The sequence below is a fragment of the Ranitomeya variabilis genome, chromosome 1, assembly GCF_051348905.1.
Source record: "Ranitomeya variabilis isolate aRanVar5 chromosome 1, aRanVar5.hap1, whole genome shotgun sequence".
Classification (NCBI taxonomy): Eukaryota; Metazoa; Chordata; class Amphibia; order Anura; family Dendrobatidae; genus Ranitomeya; species Ranitomeya variabilis.
Window position 1 is genome coordinate 336,218,082 of NC_135232.1, and position 15,142 is coordinate 336,233,223.

Below are 15,142 nucleotides of genomic sequence, written 5' to 3' on the forward strand. Positions count from 1 at the left end.
TGCCCGGCAGCCAGCGTTCTCTCAGAACGTGTCTTCAGCGCTGCTGGTGGGGCCCTGACGGATAAGCACATCCGGCTGTCCCCTGAAAGTGTAGACCGCTTAACTTTCATCAACATGAACAAGTCATGGATCTCCAATGACTTTTACACCCCAGTCGCAGATTTGGCAGACTAGGCGATAATGTCATTTTTAGTGTCATGCATTGATCTCGCTTTATTGCAGTTTGTGCCATCTTTGTGGTGTCTTCTGCGCCTGCTGTTGCTACTGCTGCTGATGTTACAGACAATGTTTTTAAATGTGGAGACTCCAAGTTGGGTTTCCATCTGGTGGGCTGCCTGTAGTGGAAGGTGTGTCAGAGGTCTATTATACTGTTTCTACCCTGTGAAAATTGATGCCACTTTAGTGGTGTGTGAAAATTAATTTTTGAAATGTGGAGACTACAAGTTGGGTCTCCATTTGGTGGGTTGTCTGTGTAAGTAGGGCTCCCAGACAGGCAGGCCTGCACTCACTTTCAGTCAGCTACCTGTTTTACTTTCACCACATTTTTGTACCAATAGTACTGTATGAAACTGATATTTGTGCCATCTGAGTGTGGATGGAAAAAAAAGGTGTTGCATGAGGTATTAGGGCTCCCAGATAAGAAGGCTAAGGCTATGTGCACACTTTACGGATTCTGCTGCGGATTTTTCCGCAGCGGATTTGTTGAAATCCGCAGTGCAAAAAGTACTGCGGAATTATCGCGTTTTTTTTGTGCGGTTTCCACTGCAGTTTTAGACACCTGCGGTTTTTTAACATGGAGCAGGTGCCAAACCGCTGCGGATTCCGCACAAAGAATTGACATGCTGCGGAATGTAAACCGCTGCGTTTCCGCGCGTTTTTTTCCGCAGCATGTGCACAGCGTTTTTTGTTTTCCATAGGTTTACATTGTACTGTAAACTCATGGGAAACTGCTGCGGATGCGCAGCGTCCAAAAACGCTGCGGATCCGCAGCAAAAACCGCAAAGTGTGCACATAGCCTTAGACCCACTCCCTTAGCCACCATGCCTTATTTGAAACTTCAATTTAAAGCTTTAAATGTTGGCCCAGACCCTGATACCTCATTTATGGCACATGGCTGACTTCTGCTGTGCCATTATCAAATTTCTACTGTAGGTAAATTGATGCCACGTTTCTGTAGTCTGCCCCTAATTGGGGGAAATATTTGTACTCCAAGTTGGGTCTTCTTCATGTGTGGTGCCTGTTGCAGTATGGCTCCCAGACCAGCAGGCCTGAACTTACTTTTTAGTCAACTACCAGTGTTACTATCCTTACATTTTTCTAACATTAGAGCTCTACCAAGCTAATATTTCTGCCACCTGAGTCTGACTGGAAAAAAAAAATAGCTGTTGCATCAGGTATCAGGGCTCCCAGCAAAAAAGGCTTACACCGCTCCCTTAGCCACCATATCTTAATTGAAACTTCAATTCCTCGCTCTAAATGCTGGCCCAGATCCCGATACAGCATGCATGGCCTATTGATGACTGCTGCTGTGCCACTCTACAATTTCTACTGTGGGTGATTGATTGGTCGTCTACCTGTTTTTTATCCTTAAATTTTTCTAACAATAGTAGTCTACCAAGCTGATATTTGTGCCACCTGAGTGTGGCTGAGCAAAAAAGAAGTTTGAGCTGTTGCATGAGGTATCAGGCCTCTCAGCACAGCCAGCCTACACTGCTCCCTTACCCACCTCGTCTTAATTTAAACTTAAATTTAAAGCTCTAAATGCTAGCCCAGACCCTGATACCACATGCATGGTCTATTGCTGACTGTTGCTTATAAAATGTTCTACTGTGGATCAATTGATCAGTCACCTACCTGTGTTACTATACTTACATTTTTCTACCAATAGTAGTCTATGAAACTGATGTTTGTGCCACCTGAGTGTGGCTGGAATAAAAAAAAAATTGGAGGTGTTGCATGAGATATCAGGTCTTTTCGGTCGGGGCAGGAAGAGGTTGACTCTGAGGACGACAGGTGTGAGAACACACAGGATGATGATGATGAGGTTGTAGACCCCACTTACTGTCAACCCCCAGTCCGCCAGTCCATAAGGTCAGCAGAGGAGGTGGAGGAGGATGCTAGTGACGAGTCTGACGACGAGGTAACGGTGCGCCTTCCTGGACAGAGATGGAGTACTGGAAGCACGTCAACAACTGCATCCTCAACCCCAATTGTGCCTCAGACCAGAAGTCGTGGTGGCTCTTCAGGTCGCACGGGCTCTAACCTTGCATAGCCTGGGCATTTTTTGACATCGTAAAGGATGACCCAACTCATGTTGTCTGTAAGATTTGTCAACAAAATCTCAGTAGAGGCCAAAAAATCACTAGCTTGAGTACTTCATGCATGAACCGTCACATGGATATGAGGCATAAGTTGCAGTGGAAAGCTCATTGTGCTACAATGCGGCCTAGTGGGCCGGGTCAACCACCGTCTGCCCCATCAAGTGCATCCGCGTCCTCTTCATCCTCTGTGACTGTGGGGACAGCAGTCGCACATGGTTTTGGAAGCAGACCTTCCACCTCTTTACCCGCAACAGCCAGTGTGATTGGCAGGTCGTCAGGACATTTGCAAGTGGAAACACCTGCTGGTGTTGAGTGCTCTCCGACATCGACACCACATTTTGATCAAGGCAACATAACATCTCCACCTGCACCTTCCTCACAGACCAGCAGTTTGCCGGGGACACCCTACTCAACTCCGTCTAAGCACGGCAGCCAGCCCTCAGATGTGGACAAGTAAAAGACCATTTCCTCCTAGCCATGACAAAGCTAAGAGGTTGAATTTCTCCATCTGCAAGCTGTTGGCTACAGAAATGCTGCCTTTCCGCCTGGTGGACACAGAGGATTTTCGAGACCTTATGTCTGTCGCAGTGCCCCAGTACCAGATGCCCAGTCGCCACTACTTCTCAAAGAAAGCTGTGCCTGCGCTACACCAGCATGTCGCACACAACATCACCACTTCCTTGAGAAACTCTGTGTGTGACAGGGTGCAGTTCACCACAGACACTTGGACGAGTAGACATGGACAGGGTCGTTACATGTCGGTGACTGGGCACTGGGTAACTATGGCGACATCAGGAGAAGGGGCTGCTGTCCAAGTCTTGCCGTCCCCACGAGTTGCTCGTCGATCCTCTGTAACTAGAAGTTCCTCCACTGCTTCTGCCTCCTCAACCTCCTCTCGGTCCTCCACCTGCACCCAAAGCCTGTCTGGTAATGCCACCCGCGTTGTAACTGCGCAGAAGGAATCCTGCACACCTCCTCACTATGCTGTCACCAGGGCTCAATGGCATCAGGCAGTGTTTACATTGAAATGTCTGGGAAATGTGAGTCACACAGCTGAGGAGTTGTGGTCAGCTCTGGAGACGGAGTTCCATCAATGGTTGTCTCCACTCAACCTGCAGCCAGGAAAGGCCGTGTGCGACAATGCTGCAAACCTGAGTGCGGCCCTTCGCCAGGGCAATGTCACACACGTGCCTTGTATGGCTCACGTTTTGAACCTGGTTGTCCAACAATTTTTATCCCACTATCCTGTGTAAGGCAGTGACCGGTGTCATATGCAAGGGTCGCTATGTATCCCCCAGGATGTGCTTAGAAGCATATTAGATCCGCTGGAGTTCCCTTCTGCTCACAGCAGGTTTGCCTGTGGGACACAGGGAAGAATAAAAGTGAGTGTGAACTGGGTCAAGTTATCTGACCCAGAAATTATTCAGGAAAACCCGGTATGGACTTTTTTTTTTTTAAACGGACTGCAGGACGGTAGTGGGGCCGGTCCGTTTCCTCCAGCCCAGATCTTATAGTGGCCCATGGCCATAGAATCTGGAGGAAAGAAAAAAAAACCCTGCAAGAGAGTTTGGGTGTGTCAGTAATGGTCTGGGAGTCAGACCTAGCAGGAGACTTATGAGGAGCTCTTTCCGTGTGGAGCAACACGGGCCAGGCAGAGCCTGAAAAGCCTGACACCCCAGCGTACACGGTGGTGTAATACGTTCACTGCAACGGATTGTGGACTGTCGTTACTTTTCCCGGCTGCATACCGAATGACTTGCTTGCTTATTTTTCGGTTTGGGAGTATGCTATGAAATAAACAAGACTTTATTTTGAACTTTATATGGGTCACTGCCTACTCACTGCACAGGAAGGACATCGCTGCATCACATTTGGTTGGAGAATGCGGAGCAGTGTGAATTAAGGCATACCCCAACACCATTTGCATGTCTGTTATTAAGCCTGCTACATTACAATTCAGGCCTACAGACAAAATGGAGGAGATCCTGAGGCAGCTGGTCCTCACACAGCAACAACAGCAACAAACTAATAACCTGTTGCTGCAGCAAATTACAGCCCTGCGTGAGGCACCTCCAGCACCGATCCCGGAACGTCGCGATGCCCGAGACAAGGTCCGCTCCGCTTTGAGGAAATTGAGTCCGGAAGATGACGTGGAAGCTTTCCTCACCGTCTATGAGCGCACTGCAGAGCGGGAGAATCTGCCAGCAGCACAGTGGGCTGAAGTTGTGGCTCCGTTCCTGAGGGGTGATGCGCTAAAGGCCTACTTTGACCTCAGTCAGGAGGATGCCCAGGACTATTCCAAGCTAAAAGGTGAGATCCTTGCCCGACTGGGGGTTAATACTTATGTGAGAGCTCAACGGGTGTTTTCTTGGACTTTTATGGAAGCCCAGCCTGCCCGATCTCAGATTTTTTACTTACTGCAGCTTGTGAAACGGTGGCTCCAACCTGAGACTTTAACCACAAGTCAGATAGTGGAGAGGGTGGTGGTCGACCGACTGGTGAGGGCTCTGCCAGCAGCCATACAGCGTTGGGTGGGTCAAGGGGACCCGGGTACCCTAGACCAGGTTGTAGGTCTGATAGAGCGAAATAAGGCCACCCAGGACTTTATACGGGACACTGCTCCGCTTCAGCTGTCACGTAAGGCTCTGCCAGCTCAGGAGTCTGAGAAAAGTCCACGACCCTCCACTGGGACAAAACCGGACCGAGTCCGTGCTGAGGGGTTGTCTCGGAAAGAGAGTGACCACAGACCTGTGTCCCCTAAACTGGCCCCAAGGTTACCTCGTGCCACAGTCATTACGTGTTGGCGATGCCAAGAACCTGGACATGTGGTTGCTAATTGCCCCCTAACAACAGAACCCATGGACTGCGGGTATACCCGTCGGGTGTCTATGTATGCCCAGCCAGTCTGCATTGCCACTACAGACCCTGCCGGTACCGAACCTCAGCTGTGTAGTGTACTCGTTAACGGGTACCAGACGGATGCTCTCTTGGACTCAGGGAGCTTGGTGACCCTGGTACACGGGTCCCTGGTTGCTGGGGACAGTCCTAATGGACGAAAGGTGGGGGTAGTGTGCATACATGGGGACATCCGAGAGTACCCGACTGCGGAGGTCACTTTCTCCACCCCATGTGGAGAGATAAAATATGTGGTGGGCGTGGTAAAGACTCTTCCGTATAGGACTGTGATCGGTAGAGACTTGCCCCTGTTCTGGTCCCTCTGGGAGAACAGAGTTGACCCTCTCAGGGTAAAAAGCATTCCAGGCCTGAAGATCCTGAGTCAGGGATACCTGCCGTAGGGGTCGCCACCATAGGGACAGTGTATAATCCCGATAGGTTTCCCCTAGAGGTATTGGCAGGAGAGGTGGAGGAGAATCCACCAATTCCTGAGCTGGAGGTGTCTCCTGGTAAGTTCGGGACTGCCCAGCTCCAGGATCCCACTCTGACCCGGGCAAGGGAAAGAGTAATCGAGGTGAATGGGGTGGCCCAACAACCTGGTGCAGAAAAGGAGTTTCCCCGGATGATGATCAACCAGGAGTTACTGTACAGGGTTGATAAAATCCGGGATGAGGTGGTGGAACAACTGGTAGTGCCCCAACCCTATCGTCGGGTGGTACTCGACATGGCTCACACTCACATGTTGGGGGAGCACTTGGGGGCCAAAAAGACGTTAGAGCGCATATTACAGAGGTTTTTTGGCCTGGTGTCTACGCTGAGGTTACAAAGTACTGTAACACATGTCCTGAGTGTCAACTAACCTCACCCACCACGAACTACCGGAGCCCATTAGTGCCTCTGCCCATCATAGAAGTACCTTTTGAGCGGATAGCGATGGATCTGGTAGGACCAATAGTAAAATCCGCCCGGGGCCACCAGCACATATTAGTAGTCGTGGACTACGCCACCCGGTATCCAGAGGCGATACCGCTCCGGCACACTTCGGCTAAACTAATAGTCCGTGAACTGTTTGCCATGTTTTGTCGCCTGGGGCTTCCCAAGGAGATCCTTACAGATCAGGGAACCCCTTTTATGTCTAAAGTGACTAGGGAGCTATGTAAATTGCTCCAAATTAAACAGTTACGTACGTCAGTGTACCATCCACAAACCGATGGGTTGGTCGAGAGGTTTAATAAGACCCTCAAGGCCATGCTCAAAAAGGTGATCGCCAAGGATGGGAAGGATTGGGATATGTTATTGCCATATTTAATGTTCGCCATACGCGAGGTACCGCAGGCGTCCACGGGGTTCTCCCCATTTGAGCTATTGTATGGCAGACACCCGAGGGGACTGCTGGATGTAGCCAAAGAGACGTGGGAACAGGAGCCCACTCCACATAAAAGTGCTATTGAGTATGTGGCAAGTATGCAGGATCGGATTGCGGTCGTGCAACCCATAGTAAAGGAGCATCTGTTGGATGCCCAGGCCTCTCAGAGCCGTACATATAATAAAAGGGCCACGGTCAGGACCTTTAAAGAAGGAGACCGGGTGTTGGTACTAGTACCCACTCCAGAGAGTAAACTCATGGCCAAGTGGCAAGGGCCTTATGAGATACGGGGGAAGGTGGGGGAAGTGAATTACAAAGTGTACCAACCCGGGAAAAGAAAACCTGAGCAGTTGTACCATGTAAACCTGCTAAAGGCCTGGAAGGACCGAGAATGTTTGGTCACAGAAGCAACTACGGTCATACAATCGGAGGTCCCTCTGGCACTGGCCAAGGACACAGCCGGGTGTGAGGTAAGAGTCAATGATGCCCTCACAAAACAGCAGCAGCGGCGGGAGGCTCGAGCTTTGGTACAGCGGAATATGGATGTATTCTCAGAGCTGCCGGGGCGAACCTCAGTGATTCAGCATGACATTGTCACTGAGCCCCGGGTAAAGGTGCGGATGAAACCGTACCGAGTGCCAGAAGCCCGAAGGCAAGCCATCGCGGCCGAGGTAAAGCAAATGCTTCAGTTGGGAGTCATTGAGGAGTCCCGAAGTGAGTGGGCTAGCCCCATTGTACTAATACCCAAACCTGATGGGTCATTACGCTTCTGTAATGACTTTAGGAAGTTAAATGAAGTGTCAAAATTTGACCTGGATCCCATGCCACGGGTGGACGAGCTAATTGAGAGACTGGGGAAGGCCCAGTACTTCACCACGCTGGATCTCACAAAAGGTTACTGGCAGGTTCCCTTAACAGAGTCAGCGAAAGAAAAGACTGCTTTTATAACCCCAGAGGGTCTCTTTCAATACGTTGTCTTACCTTTTGGGTTACATGGGGCTCCGGCCACGTTCCGGAGGCTGATGGACATTGTGTTAGCGCCACATAGAGGTTACGCGTCGGCCTATTTGGATGACATAGTCATCTTTAGTACCGACTGGGATACCCACCTGTCCCAGGTACAAGCAGTGCTGGAGTCTCTTAGAGTCGCAGGGTTAACAGCAAACCCAAAGAAATGCGCGATAGGTCTCACGGAAGCCCGGTACTTAGGGTACGTGATCGGCAGAGGGGTTATCAAACCTCAAGTGAACAAAATTGAGGCCATTCAAAACTGGCCCAAGCCCTTAAGTACCAAACAAGTGAGGGCATTCCTTGGCATCATTGGGTATTACCGTCGATTTATACCCAATTTTGCTGCTAAATCGGCTTCCCTAACGGACCTGTTAAAAGGGAAGAAAACGGTGATGGTCAAGTGGAATCCTCAAGCAGAGGAAGCTTTCCAGTCCCTGAAGTCGGCGTTGTGTGGACAGCCGGTCCTCATCAGCCCCGACTTCAAGAAAACCTTTATTGTGCAAACCGATGCCTCAGAGGTAGGCTTAGGAGCGGTGCTGTCGCAAGAGGTGAACGGGGATGAGCATCCAGTCACCTATTTAAGCAGGAAACTGACCCCGGCAGAGAAAAATTATAGCGTAGTGGAGAAGGAGTGCTTGGCGATTAAATGGGCCTTGGAGTCCCTACGCTACTATTTGCTCAGGCGTCAGTTTCGGTTGGTAACGGACCATTCACCCCTCGTCTGGATGAGAAATGCAAAAGAGAGGAATGCCCGAGTCACCAGATGGTTCTTGTCCCTACAAAACTTCAGCTTCTCTGTGGAACATCGGGCTGGGAAATCACAGGGAAATGCGGATGCCCTGTCACGGGCACCATGTATGCTGACAAATGTTCAACCCCACAAGTCTGAACAGAGGGGGGGTATGTTAGGCAGTGACCGGTGTCATATGCGAGGGTCGCTATGTATCCCCCAGGATGTGCTTAGAAGCATATTACATCCGCTGGAGTGCCCTGTGCTCACAGCAGGTTTGCCTGTGGGACACATGGAAGAATAAAAGTGAGTGTGAACTGGGTCAAGTTATCTGACCCAGAAATTATTCAGGAAAACCCGGTATGGGCTTTTATTTTTGAAACGGACTGCAGGACGGTAGTGGGGCCGGTCCGTTTCCTCCAGCCCATGGCCATAGAATCTGGAGGAAAGAAAAAAAAACCCTGCAAGAGAGATTGGGTGTGTCAGTAATGGTCTGGGAGTCAGACCTAGCAGGAGACTTATGAGGAGCTCTTTCCGTGTGGAGCAACACGGGCCAGGCAGAGCCTGAAAAGCCTGACACCCCAGCGTACACGGTGGTGTAATACGTTCACTGCAACGGATTGTGGACTGTCGTTACTTTTCCCGGCTGCATACCGAATGACTTGCTTGCTTATTTTTCGGTTTGTGAGTATGCTATGAAATAAACAAGACTTTATTTTGAACTTTATATGGGTCACTGCCTACTCACTGCACAGCAAGGACATCGCTGCATCACACCTGGATTAGATGGGCTTCTGCAGAGGGCACGGTCGCTGTGTGCTCACTTCCGCCGTTCGCATCCCGCAGCTCGACGACTTGCATCTCTACAGAAGTCGTTGGGCCTGCCAGTTCACCGGCTGAAATGCGATGTGCCCACACGGTGGAATTCAACTCTGCACATGTTGCAGCGACTGTGGCAGCACCGACGAGCCCTGGTGCAATACTTTATGACATATAGCCTGGGCCAACGAGATCAAGAGGTGGGGCAAATCACGCTGCAGGAGTGGTCTCAGATCAGGGACCTATGCACCCTTCTGCACAGTTTTGAAATAGCAACGAAGATGTTTAGTGCTGACGATGCCATTATCAGCATGACCATTCTGGTGATTTACATGCTGGAGCACACCTTACACAGTGTTCGGAGTCAGGTGGTGGAACAAGAGGAGGAGGAGGAACAGGAGGAGTCGTATGCGGAAGGGATATCTCCAAGGTCAAGAAGGTTGGCAGCACCAAGGCGGCTGGCATTGGAGGCTGGGGGAGAGGGATTACCGAGGGCACATGGTAGCAGCCAAACGGTTGAGGAAGGTGCAGGAGGCGAGGAAGAAGTGGAGGATGAACTGGCGCTGGGCATGGAAGACTCATCAGATGAGGGAGACCTTGATCAAATTTCTGTTGTGCGAGGTTGGGGGGAGAGGGCAGATGATGGAAGCATGATTCTCACCTCGCCACCACCAAGACAAGGACTTGGTCCTCCTGGATGCGCAAGACACATGAGTGCCTTCTTGCTGCACTACCTGCAACATGACCCTCGGATTGTCAGAATCCGAAGTAATGCCGACTACTGGGTTGCCACACTCTTAGATCCCCGGTACAAAAGCAAATTTGGCGAAATAATTCCTGCCATAGAAAGGGATTCACGCATGCAGGAGTATCAGCAGAGACTGTTACAGAATCTAACATCTGCTTTTCCACAAAACACCAGTGGTGCACGTAGTGAATTTCTGAGTTCTAACTTGCCAACCGTGGGACTATCGAGTCATCACTCAAACCGTAACAGTAACATCGTATCTGGTGGTAACAGCAATTTTTTCCAATCGTTTCAAGATTTTTTTAGACCATCCTTTGCAAGGCCACAGGAGACAAGAAGTCTGACGCACAGCCAACGCCTAGAGAGGATGGTACAAGAGTATCTCCAAGTTAACATCGATGACATGACTGTGGAACTGGACCCTTGCTCATTTTGGGCTTCCAATCTTAGAAAATGGCCTGAGCTCGCCACTCACGCCTTGGAGATCTTGTCATGCCCCGCAGCCAGCGTTCTCTCTGAACGTGTGTTCAGCGCTGCTGGTGGTGTGCTGACAGATAAGCGCACGCGGCTGTCCAGTGACAATGTAGACAGACTAATGTAGCGCCCCCACTGCCGCGGGGCCGAGGGGTACCCGGTACCGGGCCTCTGAGTCTCTGCTCTGGGGTTGTCACGGTGGCTAGACCCGGTCCGTGACCCTGCTGAGGGGCGTACAGTAATAGATGTGGATAGTGGTGGTGGTGCGGTGCCGGTCGCAGTAAATAATGAGGACACCAGGTTGCAGTCTCTTTACCTCTTTACTGAAGATCTCTGGGTCCTCAATCCGGAATACGGTTAACCAGGCTGCGCAAGTCCGGCCGGTCCAATGGCACCTCCAGAGTTCTCTTTGCAGGTGGAAATCTGTGCCTTCCTGCTAGCGCTATGTGTTGTGGTCCTTCCCTGCTGTGCTTACGGAAAGTCCCCACAACTGTTGTGTCTGTTTCTTAAGTTCCCTCACAACTCGATTAGATGATGTTCTGCTAATCTTCCGTCCCTCCCTGATGTTACGGTTAGGACGGCACCCGTATGACGGGTAGGCTCGGAGCTCTTCCGGGACCCTAGAGTCGCCCCTCTCCACAGGTTGCCCCCTATGTCTTCGTAGGTGATTTAGGTGAGACAGCCCGCCTATGACTGACTGTCCTGCCGTTGGTTTGAAGTATTGCTTGAAGCTAGATTTATGAATACTTCCTCGGCGTTCCGGCCGCCGGTTGTGCGCCTCAGTAGGATGTTGCCTCGGTCTCACAGCACGACTCCTACTGGTATTCTCCTTGTTGCTTTGATCTCGTTTCTCACTCAGCACAATCTATCTCGCTTCTAATCCTTCCTTGGGCACCGCCGCTATGCTGAGCAGGCACGGTCCCTTGACGTTCTCTCAAGTTGCCAGGCCTCTGTCAGGATCCCACCCCCGACAGGGGCCCTACCGAATCTTCCCCCACAACACCCTCTGCCACAAGGTGTTGCCTGGTTCTAACCCAGTCAGCTTTTCCGATCTAACTTCCTGCCTGACCCCCAGTTTTACCAGTATGTGAGGAGTGGCCTAATGAATAGAACCCTTAGCTCCCCCCGGAGGCCCGGCTGTGAAATGTATTGGTGTCTGTGATACCTGGTCAGATGAACTCCTTCAGTGCCATCAGACGTACCATAGCTCCCCTTAGTGGCGGAGCCACAGTACTGCAACGACCAGGACTCTGGGGCGCTGCACTCCCCCCCGGTTAAATCCAGTACTCCTGGACTGGGAAGAAAACAACAATACAGGTTAGCAAAAAGACATACAATTTTGAAAATGCAAGTACAAGTTAATTTTTTTAACAGAACTTCCCTTTATGGGAGGTGAGGACACTTGAACGTTACAAACATGGTTAAATACTTTTAAATAACTTTACTATAAATAACTTTTCTTACCCAACCGGGTATTCTACTAAGTGCAAAATTTTGAACAATAATTTAACATTGCCTTTAAGGATGTACTCGCTAACTCCACTAAAGACCTTCTTATATCACATATAAGGCTAATTAACTTTTCTGCATTCTCCTTCTTTAAATCTGCAGGACCGCCTGTCCTAACTGCTCCAGGCCTGCTGCCTCTCCTTTCTTTACAGGACCGCCCCTTTCAGCCCGGGCCTACTGCCTTTTCAACTACTATACACAGTATAGAACATAACATTTTTCCTTCAGTTTAGGATCAATGAGCCAGCTCTGTATGGCTCCCAAGAGGACTCACCAACTAACCCCATCCGGGTTCACTTTCTGTCCTCATTCTTCCATCAACATTATCAAACACCTTTCACAATTAACTAGTTGGTTACATTTAACGTTTTCATATCAGCATTATTACTTTCTTTCAAGACATCATTGCTATCTATCTGTCTTAAAGCAATACCACTCTTTAAATGCAACAAGTGAACATCCCCTTTAAGAGAGGACCAAGTCTTTATGAGGCAGCACATCTTCTCAAGTTACCAGTCCGTACTCAGCAAAGGCTCCGGTGCGGTATCTTCGCAAAGAGTCCTTCTTTAAGTAAAACCAGTAAGAAGCACCCCTAAGAAGGTGCAAACTATTTACAAGCAGTTTGTATCATGCACTGTTCATGATTCCAGCAGTTCTTTCAGTGATGAATAAACAGGAAACAAAACAAAAAGCAGAAGAAGGGATCCCGGGTAAACAAAGGGATCCCTTTAAGAATAACCCAGGTCGGGTTTAAAGTAGCAAAAATCAGGGAAACAAACAGTTAACTATGTACAGTTTCAGGTTTCCGAGGTTTAGTTGGACGGCTTCCAGGGCTGCACCTGGCACTTAACCCTTCCTGGCCTGGGAAAAGCGAGGTCCAGGGTTGCACCCAGTGCCGGACAAACGCCGTTAATCCGTCTTGCATGTATGATTAAATCATGCGCAGCGATGGAGGTCTGCGCAGCTTGAGTATGGGCATTTGCTGCAGCAGAGGTAGCGGCTGCTGCAAGATCAGTCACTGGAAAGAGGTCAGCAGCTGTGGCACTAGCAGTCGCTGGAGGGGTGTCAGTTGTCAGGGCAGGGTCGTCCTTCATACCTGCTTCAGATGCGGTTCCTCCGGGGCCGGTCTGCTCTGCCTCCGCTGGGGTATGGAACGCTGGTTGCGGGGCCTTGCGCTGCGGCGTTGTCATCTCCGTTTGCAGCATCTCGCTTTCCGGCAGGGCCTTGCTTCCCAGCTTCGGAGCGCTGGACCTTCTTTCCTGATCCGGACCAAGCGAGGCTGCCGACAGGCGTCTGGTGAGGCTCCCGATGATGGTCTTCTTCCACCCGGCCTCAGTGCTCATCTGCGTCTGCAGGAGTTGGTGGATCAGCTCGTCCGCTCCGGTCTGCAGGAGGTCAGCGTCAACTGTGGAGGTCTGGCTGCGGTGCCTCTCCGGGTAGCTGGGGGAGTCCTCGGCTCCGACCCCACGCTCCCGCTCCGGGTGGCTCGCCATGGCGTCCTCCATGTCGCTGACTTCTTCTTCCTGGTCCTTTTCCCACTCTCTTCTTCGTGGGCGGTTTCGTTTTCGTTGTCTCTGCCCACCATTGAGGATCAGGAGGCAGATCTCGGCTGCCGACGGACACGTCCTCAAGGGGCCGAGATATTTAGACTGGGCGGCCATTGTCTTTCGCGCTCTTCAGCTTGTTCACGCCCACTTCCACGCCATTCTTCTCCCGCGCTCTCCCCAGCGCTGTAATGGCGGCGGTTTTGGTGGGAACTTCTGGCGGCAAGTGGCAACACACAGTCCTTGTAATAAAGCACAGTCCAAGCACGATAAATCACAGTTCCAAGGCACACATGACCCGATTCCTCAGGCTTAAGTAGATCCTGTTCATGACGCCAAATTGTAGCGCCCCCACTGCCGCAGGGCCGAGGGGTACCCAGTACCGGGCCTCTGAGTCTCTGCTCTGGGGTTGTCACGGTGGCTAGACCCGGTCCGTGACCCTGCTGAGGGGCGTACAGTAATAGATGTGGATAGTGGTGGTGGTGCGGTGCCAGTCGCAGTAAATAATGAGGACACCAGGTTGCAGTCTCTTTACCTCTTTACTGAAGATCTCTGGGTCCTCAATCCGGAATACGGTTAACCAGGCTGCGCAAGTCCGGCCGGTCCAATGGCACCTCCAGAGTTCTCTTTGCAGGTGGAAATCTGTGCCTTCCTGCTAGCGCTATGTGTTGTGGTCCTTCCCTGCTGTGCTTACGGAAAGTCCCCACAACTGTTGTGTCTGTTTCTTAAGTTCCCTCACAACTCGATTAGATGATGTTCTGCTAATCTTCCGTCCCTCCCTGATGTTACGGTTAGGACGGCACCCGTATGACGGGTAGGCTCGGAGCTCTTCCGGGACCCTAGAGTCGCCCCTCTCCACAGGTTGCCCCCTATGTCTTCGTAGGTGATTTAGGTGAGACAGCCCGCCTATGACTGACTGTCCTGCCGTTGGTTTGAAGTATTGCTTGAAGCTAGATTTATGAATACTTCCTCGGCGTTCCGGCCGCCGGTTGTGCGCCTCAGTAGGATGTTGCCTCGGTCTCACAGCACGACTCCTACTGGTATTCTCCTTGTTGCTTTGATCTCGTTTCTCACTCAGCACAATCTATCTCGCTTCTAATCCTTCCTTGGGCACCGCCGCTATGCTGAGCAGGCACGGTCCCTTGACGTTCTCTCAAGTTGCCAGGCCTCTGTCAGGATCCCACCCCCGACAGGGGCCCTACCGAATCTTCCCCCACAACACCCTCTGCCACAAGGTGTTGCCTGGTTCTAACCCAGTCAGCTTTTCCGATCTAACTTCCTGCCTGACCCCCAGTTTTACCAGTATGTGAGGAGTGGCCTAATGAATAGAACCCTTAGCTCCCCCTGGAGGCCCAGCTGTGAAATGTATTGGTGTCTGTGATACCTGGTCAGATGAACTCCTTCAGTGCCATCAGACGTACCATAGCTCCCCTTAGTGGCGGAGCCACAGTACTGCAACGACCAGGACTCTGGGGCGCTGCACTCCCCCCCGGTTAAATCCAGTACTCCTGGACTGGGAAGAAAACAACAATACAGGTTAGCAAAAAGACATACAATTTTGAAAATGCAAGTACAAGTTAATTTTTTTAACAGAACTTCCCTTTATGGGAGGTGAGGACACTTGAACGTTACAAACATGGTTAAATACTTTTAAATAACTTTACTATAAATAACTTTTCTTACCCAACCGGGTATTCTACTAAGTGCAAAATTTTGAACAATAAT